The sequence below is a fragment of the Hyperoodon ampullatus genome, assembly GCF_949752795.1.
Source record: "Hyperoodon ampullatus genome assembly, chromosome: 9".
In the NCBI taxonomy this organism is placed as follows: Eukaryota; Metazoa; Chordata; class Mammalia; order Artiodactyla; family Ziphiidae; genus Hyperoodon; species Hyperoodon ampullatus.
In genome coordinates, this window is record NC_136922.1 from 46,097,700 (window position 1) to 46,108,469 (window position 10,770).

The 10,770-nt window shown below is 37.0% G+C and overlaps 1 pseudogene across 1 annotated transcript; it reads right to left on the reverse strand.

The window, feature by feature from the left end:
- Positions 1 to 6,938: 6,938 nt before the first annotated feature.
- LOC307058357 (large ribosomal subunit protein uL6-like) lies at positions 6,939 to 9,677 on the reverse strand (annotated as a pseudogene). Its single transcript has 3 exons — positions 9,643 to 9,677; positions 8,743 to 8,796; positions 6,939 to 7,534 (listed from the first exon to the last, which is right to left on the reverse strand). The product of its transcript is annotated as a large ribosomal subunit protein uL6-like (transcript).
- Positions 9,678 to 10,770: the final 1,093 nt, after the last annotated feature.

Here is a 10,770-nt window from a genome sequence, read left to right on the forward strand (position 1 = left end):
ACTATACTTCAATTTAAAAAAATTATACTTCGGTCTCAGTCAATGGATTATCTGTGGTCAGTAGTCCCCTGATTATTTTATCCATTGTTATTCTCCAGAAAAAGACGTGGTGATATATTGTTAGTAAAGAAGATGAAAGACAAATGATAATGTTATATGTGCTTCCTGTAGTTGTCACTTATTAGTGATCCTTAGCATTGATTACACTATAATTTCAGATGACATTTTAAAATACATATATTCTCAAAAGGTATATTATATAACCACCACCTCTTAGAATTTCAGGGGAATAATGGACCCTAAGAATCATCTAATCTTTTGCCTAATTTTATACCTAAGGAAACTGGAGTGCATAGAAATTAAAGTGACTTTGTCTTAGGTTTTGCAATATAAGTTGCTAGCAGAGCTAGTTCAAAAATTTAGGCCTACTGATTCACTTTACTTACATTATTCTATTGATTTAAGAGTAAATTAAGACATGTAATTTATTTATTTGTGTACATTAAACAGATGTAAGTCTCAGAGAGTAATGAAATTTTTAGCATAGAGCTGTTTTAATAATTTCTTACATGATTGATTTAATTAAATCAGTATTAACATTGCAACTAAAGTCACTGTGACCTGAATAAAATGTGACTGACCTTCGGTGAGTAATATGTACCCACTCATTCATTAAGTCACTATATAGTGTGTTTCTACTAAGTGCCAGGCAGTGTTTGAGGCATTCAGAGTATGGGGTAAACAGAAATAAACCAGTTTTTATGCAAGTAATTTTTTTTTTTAACGAAGACACGGCATAAAATAAGTAGGCTAGTTCATGATAAGCACTTTGGAGGAAAAAAAAAAAAGAAAATACGGTGTAAGCAAGCCTAAGGCAAGATGGAGTTTCATTTGAATATGGTGTACAGAAAGGCCTCAATTTAGAAGCTAAACTTTGATTGGTGAGTGCAAAACCCATGAGGAAGAACATTAACGGCAGCAGGAATACCAAACGTGCTGATCCTTCCTTAATAGGAAGCGTGGCTGGTGTGCTCAAGAAACAATGAAAGGTCTAGAGCAGTGGTATATGGGAGCAGGTTACTAGTAGAGGAGATCAGAGAAGGGAGGTAAGCTAGCCATGGATTGGGGAAGATTATTAGGGTCCTGAGGCCATGGAGATGTCTTGGACTTTTAGATTTAAAGCCGTCAAAGAGCTTTGAGCAGAGAAATGATCTGATCTTTCTTACATTAACAAGATCACTCTGGTTGCTATGTAGGAGATAGACTTTAGTGGAACAAGAGTAGAAGCAGCAGGAAGAACAATAGGAAGCTACTGCAACAAAGCAGACAAGAGATGATGTTGGCACCGAAGATTATTACACCACAACTAAGTACTCTGGGAAATCCATTTCCTATAGTGTAACAGATCAGTCAGGAAACAGGTGGATCATTCAAATGTTATTTGAGGAGATTTTAATAAAGAGATTATTTCCAAGGGTGGACCAAGGTCATTAATAAATAGTGTAATACACTGAGGCTAGTTATAACAGGGGAAAAGTACTACCCTCTAGGTCTAATGGGAGGAAGCAATGGGAGCAAGCTAGTACTGGAACCTAAAGAGGATAGCTATACGGAGAAGGCTTCTCAATGGAAGTAACAGCCAAAAGGGACACTGGTCACAAACTGGCAGAGAGACATCCAGGGGATTAATACCCCTATATCAGTCTCCTCTCTCCTTTGATCTCCTATTGGTACAGCCTGTTGACCAAACCCAAGGAGAAACCAGAGGGTAAGGAAATGCTTTGATGAGCCCCCCACAGGTTAGACTTTTGAGAATGGAACAAGGTGAAGAGTAAACTGGAAGCATAAACAGAAGATTGTCCTAACTCACGCCAAGTACACTCACACACTAAACTGTTAAGAACTTACTATATCTTGTTTAAACACATACATGCAGAAATTTGAAATATATATATTCCAGGTAATAATTCGTGAACACAACTAATTCACTAAAGTCATTAATGTGTTCTTACTCTTGGGCAATGATGTATAAAGTTTAAATATTATGGCTTTTTAATGAAATTATTCTATTCAGGATATCAGTGAAAAAATGATGTATGTGTGCTCATCTCTGGACTATCAAATCAGACATTCAGGAATTATTATTAGGAGTTACTGAACATGTGTCAGGCATTTGAGAGATTTTCCAGAATATAAAAACATTGAATTCACTCAAAGTTCTACTTATTTTCTTAACCAGTTTCTCTTCTCTCTCTCGACCCTTATAGTACCTGCAGTCTGAACAGATATTTCAGATGCCAGAAAACCATCTCATTTTCCAAGATTAGGTAATATCCCAAGGTGTTTCCTACTTTCAGATTAATTCATAGTAAAATTAGTACCTCTTGGACCAGTACAGTTCTTAACGAGAAAATAACAGTACAATAAAAATAGGGCTTCCCTGGTGGCGCAGTGGTTGGGAGTCCGCCTGCCGATGCAGGGGACACTGGTCCATGCCCTGGTCAGGGAAGATCCCACATGCCGCGGAGCGGCTGGGCCCGTGAGCCATGGCCGCTGAGCCTGCACATCCGGAGCCTGTGCTCCACAACGGGAGAGGCCACAACAGTGAGAGGCCCAAGTACCACAAAAATAAATAAATAAATAAATAAATAAATAAATAAATATTATGTTTTATGTTTTTTAATTTTCAAAGTATTTCTGCATATAAGAACTCAGCTGATAAGGAAAACATGAATAGTAAAAAATACAGACTTGGCCGAGGAGGTGGAATTTTGGGGTTTTATGAAAAATATATGTTGTCAGCAGTCACAAAGTTAACAAGCAAAAACAAGAGTCTAATACAAGTTCAAATTATTTCAGTTACTCAGAAATCACCTCCTGTCCCTACAATTCAGTGACGATTACAGTGTAAAGTTTCATGGCAGGCAATTTTCCCTGCCCTCTAACTCGAATATTCAGATGCTCTTCTGCCGTGGTTTGTAGGTCTATTTCCAGTTATTAAGCAATTAAACTGAACCAGGTAAAGAGGAATGGAGAACCCATTTCACTGATAACTCACTGGAAGGTGTTATCTTTCTTCCATTTCCTGTTTTTAGTCAACAAGCCATCTCCAACCTATATCACAAGAAATATTTGATACTTGTTTTTGCTTCTATAAGAAAATATATTCCAGGTTCTACTATAATGCATGGTCATTACTTTCTTTGATAGTCCACAAAATTCTATTTATTTGAATTATAGCATTACAAGAATTATAATTGCTTATTTTGCCCTGGGAAAATATATTATCATTTCCAAGAGGGGAGTCAGCAAACTGATATGTAGTTTGGGCTGGTGGAGTGGAAAGAATATGTGCTTTAAAATCAGAGATTTATTTTATTTTACAAACACTTATATATTGCTCACCATGGGATTCTAAACACTTTATAAATGTTAACTTATAACAACCCTATGAAGAAGACTTCATCCCCCAAGGATCATCATTCTCAATCAAATTTCATGAATAAGGATACTGAGGCTCAAGTGGTTAAACAATTGACCAAAAGTCACATAGCTTATAAGTGGTAGAATGAGGATTTTAAATCAATCAGTCTCTATTCCCAATATGGGGGAAACACATTCTACCCCAGTAAATTGTAAGGATTCAATGAGATGTTTAAGGGCTACCTCCTCTCGCTATGTTCTGCTTCCTTCCCTAGACAATGAAATATGCTCAGTATTCTTCCTTAAAACAAATGATTTAACAAACAAAAAACAACATTGTCTTACTCCACTTTCTTCTCTAAGATTACCTGATTTCTCTCCTATTCATTGTCAAATTTATTGAAAGGACTACAGCTGATGCCTCTATTTCCTCATCCACCCTTTACTCTCTCACTTACCAGCTCCTCCACTCTGTCTTTGAGTCTTCTCCTCTTCACAAAATCTGTTTCTATTAGGGTCACTAATGACTTTCAAATTGCAAGTTCAATGGAGATTTTTAATCATTAGTTGGTCACAGTCAACACATTTGATCACTCCTTATTCAGATTACTCTTTTCTTTTGGTGCCCTTGATTCAAAATTCAGTCCTGTCCTATGCTTCAATTTTCTCATACTACATACTCTGCTGACATGATAATATCCACTACTCTGACTTCAGTTTCCTTGTATGTAGGTTCTTGTGAAATACCCTGGGTTCCAGTGTAGTATCTCTTGCCTTAATGCCCAGCTGCCATCAGCTGCTGACATCTATAGCAAATAAAACCTATGATTTGTTTCCTGATTTATCAGGCTAATAGCGCTCTTACCTAGTCTGACTAGGGAGACTACTATTTTGCCATGTGATAAATTCAGTGGTCTTCAGATACCCACCTGGGCACCCTCTCTTCAGTCTCACAGCATTGTGGATACTGCAGAGGCATAACTGTTCCCTTTCCTCCCCATTTTCTGGGACTATTTTACCCAACTGGATAGACTTTGTTGTGGGGTGCTAAGCCAGATCACATCCCAGATATCTGCTTCCTCCTTCTCTAGGCTTAAAGGAAAACTAGAAAGTCCTGCAGAAAATTGCAAGTATGCCTTTGCCCTTTTTCAACTGGTCATGTTACTGCCTAACATACCACCTGGGTGGCGACATGTTACACTGGCATTCCCTCTAAGGGAAACTTGATTTTTTTTCTAATATGTAGGTAAGAAAGTGAGAAACGAACACCCTTGCTCAGAACTCCTGAAAAATTATCTGGTTGTTTCTATTGTTGGAATTATGATGTTGTGGACTGAACAAGAGAGGAGGGGAGGAGTAAAAGGATTGTTTTATCCTCCACTTTCTGTCTTTGCAGAGCCGGCTCCCCTCTGGCAATGGGAATAGTTACTTTCATTTTTCTAATACATTCCTGAACTTACAATTTGTTCTTCCCTTTCCTGTGGCTAAGATATAGATATAGCTGATACAGATTTGTGACAAATACAAGTTCTATAGGTCCTTTAGGGCCTGTTGATGGATAAAAGAAGGTTAAATGAGATCGAGAATTAAACATGTTTCTAACTCTGGGGAAGTGTTCCATGGGGTAATATGGGCCAGTATACTGACCAGCATCAGCTGGTCACTCTGACCCTGTCCACTTGGCCCACCAGACTCTAGAGGAAAAACTGAAAGGAAACACTGCTAGTGCTCTCTATGACACAAAAGGATAACCAAGTAGAGGTTTTATGCATAAATTCACTAAATCTACAAAGACAATTTTAATGACTTCTATTTCAGAAGTTGGAGATATGACATGATATGATTTCTGATTATGCCTTTCTGTGGGATTCTGGAACCTGTGGTAAAGATCACTGAAAGTTTGAAAACGGCATCTCTAAAATAAAATTGAGTAGCCTATGGTCATGTTTATTTGCCAAAGGCATGGTTGATGATATAAAAATATGATCTATCTCAGCTGGCTAGGCAGCATCTTAATAAATGCACTGACTCATGCTGTGATTTCAGTCACCTGAGATGAGTTTTTTGGATTAAACCCTTTTCCCCCGATTCCAACTTATTTTTTGTCTTATCTTTACTACCTTCAGCAAATTTATGTAGACAGCCTGTGCAAATGGTGGAAGGAGGATAAAGAAACCTCTTTTGCTTTGTAAATTTGCATTTTGATTTGTGTGATATTAAAATTGTTCAGAGGTGGTTAAAATAGGGAAACATTTACCCAGAGGTAAGAACCTGAGTGAAAATGAGAAACAGCTGGGGGTATCCAGCTAAATGGGTTTCTTATAAATATCCATTGGAATTATCTGTGGCAAAGGAAGACAAAGATTTAGAAGTGTGATATACCAAAGGGCTCTAGAAATTGCTTAAAACAGATCTTTTCATGCTAAAAGTAGAAAATAGGGAAGTGTTAAGAAGGCAATTATCACCTGTAATCTAAATATCAATTGCCTACACACGTGGTAACTAATGGACTCAAACTATGAAAGTGAACTAAAGCTTCTGCAAGGAGTGAAAATGGCATATTCACTCATTTATTCAAAAATTATTTATTAAGAATCTGATATGTGACAGACACTGGGGTTTCAGTGACAAACTATAAATTGGTGAGACACAAAATAAGCAATGAAATACATGGATAAGCAAAATACCCAAAGGTTATAGTAGGTTCTGTAGGAGAAGTAAGCAGATGTTTTGACAGAATAAAGTTCAAAGTGGGGAATCTATTCCAGATAGGATGGTCAAGAAACACCTCTCTCAGGGTGTGACATTTCATCTGAGATCTAAAGAATAAGAAGAGCCATGGAAAAGTGGTGCAGACAGAGGTGAGAGTGGATATAAGGATCTAAGGCTAGAAAGGCTCCATGTCTTCAAAGAAGACAAAGAACAACGCAACTGAAGAAAAAGCTAGGGGGAGTACAATGGGTAAAAACCTAGACAACAGTTAAAGCATGCAGTATCTTATAGATCAGGATAAGGAGTTTCAATCTTATTTGAGCACAACAGAAAACCATTAAGAGGTTTTAAGTAGGGAAGTGATGTGATCTGAATGGTTTTTCAAAAATATTTGTTTTGTGGAGAATTTAGAAGGAAGAAATGAGAAAGTCCTCAGACTAATTAGAATACTAACAGTAATACAGGCTAGAGATGATTAGGGCTTGGACTAGAGAGGGGCAGGGGAGGCAAAGAAGAGTGGATTGAATAGACATGGATTTCGGAGGTAGAACTAACAGACTTGAAACTGAGCAAAAACAGTTTATAGAGAAAGGTGAATTAAGGATGATTCTTGGCTTGAGCAAGTGGTGGTTCCATTGTAAAAACAGACGACAGCTTGTGGATAGAGAGGGTAATCAGATGATCTGGGTTTTTTGTTGTTGTTTTTTCAACAGAGGCTTTTATCGCATCGTTAAAATATCACAAGAAGGTCTTAGGAGTCATCGGGCATCTTATTGTTTCCATAGCTAGACAACTCTTAGACTTTATTCATCAGCCTGCTGGACTTTTCCTTTTTCAGAAAAATAGACACCATCTCCAAATTTTCTGATATTCTCATTTATAACTGTTCTGGCTTGCTGAGTCAAAATAGCTAAATTTGATACATGTTTAGTGCCATTTCCTTCAAGAATTAACTCATCATTCTGGACTCAAGATAGTGAACAAAGAATACCTTGTCTCATGCAAACCCTGCAGATGTAGTTTTCAACCAAGAAATTTCTAATTTCAACAAGAGACCCATTCTACATAATGAGGTTGATGGGCAAGTGGCACAAATCTCATCTTGTAACAGGAGCCCAGTGTGACACCCTTGATCATGTTCTATGGATGACTATAGATAGTGTGAACAGTAACCACTTCCTTTCTATTTCCCTACTATTTGTCAATGCTGGGGTCTCTTCACTCCAAAGAGACTGAATTCTACATCGATGTGCCTGAAGTTCCTCCACAGAGTTCCTCTGGGGTCCTTGAAAATAACTGTGTGTCCTTTCAGAGTGATGTCAACATTTTCTGGAATGTCAACAGTCTGATGAGAATTATCTTTGTTCTCACAGTAGAGGTAGCAAAAATCGTAAGTGATCTGTTTTGAATGTATTATGTTTGAATTACCTAGGGGAGATGTCAGGAAGACAGCTGAATATATGTGACTGAAGCTTATAGAAGAGATCTGGACAAAAGATACAAATTTGGGAGTCATAAGCATGGAGGTAAATATTATTTACGGTCATAGGACTAGGTAAGATCACCTAAGTGCCATTTGTTACAATAAGTAACATGTGTGCAGAAAACCTGAAAGTCTTTTGAGAATAAAATCTGAAACTTAAAACCATTTTTGCAAAAGAAATCATCACAGAGGAGTGACCCACACTAAATTTGGGTTTTGTTTCTTGATTCACCTATGTCTAAATTTATTCTGTTTAGTTGTACAGGCTTTTTGCATTCAAAGAAACTCCTGTAATTCTATCATTTTATAAACTATTTTCAAAGAATAAATTAGCACGTTAAAGATGTTGGTGACTTACATGAAGACTTCGTCAGAATAGTTAAATCTACAAAAGACAAAGAGCTGGCTGATGAAAGTGTTGACAAAGGTAAGGGTTATGTGTTAAATGACAGAAATAGCTTTCACAAAAATGCAGTTTGGAGTGATGACTTGGAATGTTAGAAATAAATGATATTAGTTACATTAAAAGTTATATATTTCTGTTGAAACAATTATTCAAGTAGAAGATTGGGGATACATATCTATGTAATAGTTTTTTTTTTTTTTAATTTGGAGGTTAAAATAAAATAAAGGCTAAACTTCAATTAACCATGTGAGGTAGGTGCTTAAAATAAAAAGTAAATTTAAGCTGTGTGGTAATCAGTTAAAATCAGATTGAAGTGTAATCCATGCCATCACTTCCCAGCAATGTGTCTTTGGAGTCTTACTATCTATGCCACTTGTCAAATTCTCATAATAACAGTCTAGAACATAAAGAGCTTTCCTCAAATATTGTTTGAAGGGATTTTTCCATGTTACTAAGCATATTACAAAATTATTTTAATAGTTGCACAAAGGTCCATTTACTGAAAGTTCTAAGCCATCATTTATCTATTATCCTTTTGTTGGATGTTTAGAATATTTTTCCTTTTACATTATTATCATAACTTTTTATTTGTTTTGAATTTCAGCCCTTGGTATTCTGCAGAAGCTCTGCTATACAACCCCCCCACCCAAGTCTATTCACTTGACCCTCTCTTACAGGATGTTTAGATAGCCTCTACTCCTTCACTTTCCTCTCATACCTCCAAGACCTCTTCTCTATTTTTCCCCTCAGCTTGTTGACCTTGCTTCCTATGCTAAAAAAAAGAAAAGAGAAAAAGAAGCAAACAGAAGAAAACATTCCAAGCTGCTACAATCAAGTCACCTATTTGTATCTGTGCCTATACATTCTGTCTTCCCTTCTGTTACTTTGAATGAACAGCCTGTGTTTTCACTGAAGGACATTTCTTCCACTTGTACACCTGCTCAAACACATTGCTCCAGGAATTTTTGTCTTGGACATTATAACTTTCCCTCTTGACTAAATTATTCCAAGAGCATACAAGCATTCTGCTATTTCTCCCATCTTAAAAAAAACAAAATCAGAAAAAAAAATTCTCCATACCACATCCTTTTTCCACCTTATCTGCTCTCCTTTAGAGGAAAACGTCTAGAAGTTTTCTTTATAAGCTGTCTTCAGTTCCTTTCTTTCCATTCTCTTGAATCCTGTCCAATTAGCATTTCACCCCATATGCCATCAAAACTTCCCTCAAGGTTATCACTACCTCCATATTTTAAGCCAATAATAAATGCTCCATCCTCATCTTATCTAAAAGACCAGCAGTACTAATAAGGCTGGGGATGGTCTCCTTAATATACTCTCTTCACTCAGCATCCAGGTTTTCATGTGCTCTTCTTTCTCTCCCAATTTTTATAGCTGCTCCTTCTCATTCAGTTTTGCTGAGTTTACAGTATCTCATGACCTCCAAACACTGGAAAAGCTCGAGCCTCAGTTCTACTCTTAAAACCTCTTGATTTTATACCATCACTGCCCTGTGATCTCATCCATGAATTTTTTATGCTGAAAACTTTCAAATTTATATCACCAGCTCAGACCCCTCTGAACTCTACACTTAGATGTACAACTTTCTAGTAAGATATACCTGTTGGATGTAAGAATTTCAAAGACTAAACTCATGATCCGTACCTCCAAACCTGCCCTTCCCACAATCTTTCTAAAATCAATAAAATCAGTCTTCTTAAAATCAATCAGTATATCAATACTCTGGTCTTTCCCATTTCTCAGGCCAAAAAAAAAAAAAAAAGTCATTCATGATTTGATTATTATTTTTGCCTCTTATACTTTTCCTCTGTCAGCACATTCTTTCCTTTCTATCTTCAAAATGTAGGCAGTGTCTGAACATTTTTCATTATTTCCATTACTCCTATCCTAATACAAGCTATCACTATCACTCACTCAGATTACCATAATAACCTTCTGGTTCAGGAGTGTGCACTTTTACCCACAAGGATCAGATAGTGAGTGTTTTAGTTACTGCAGGCCATAAGGTCCTGTTGCATCTACTTACCTCTGCCACAATGTGAAAGCAGCCATCTACAGTATGCAATTTAATGAATGTAACTGTGTTCCAATAAAACTATTTACTAAAACAGCAAGCTGGCCAGATGTGAACTATGGGCTGTAGTTTTCCAACACCTATTCTAGTTTGTCTCTCTGACTCATTTTTCTTTCCTAATATCTATTCTCAACACAAGGGCCACAGTGATCCCTTTGAAATGAACATCAAAGCACATGATACATCTACTCAAAACTGATTGTGCTCCCCATTTCACTCACAGGAAAAGCCAAAATTCTTAGTATGGCAAACAAATTTCTAAACAATGTTTCCTCAGTTTTGCTCCCTGTGATCCAGCCACATTGATCTTTCTGCTGGTCCTTGAACTTTCCACATGCATGAGGGCATCTGTCCTTTCTATGTCCTGAGAACCCATGGAACTGCAAAGCTCACTTTCCACCTTCCTTAGGTCCCTGATCAAATGTCACATTTTCAATGAAGCCTTTCCTCCCTAAGAAATCACCATCACCCTCCTCCCAACATGCCCCATTCTCTTTTCCTGCTTTATTCTTTTTCCACCATTACCAGCTGGTATGCTAAAAAGTTTATTTTTTATTTGTTTGTTCCCTCCTCAGAATACGTTCCATTACAATATTGGGATATACTTGAGGATAAGTTTGTTTTAATGGTTTTCTATTTTATCCCCAGAATCTA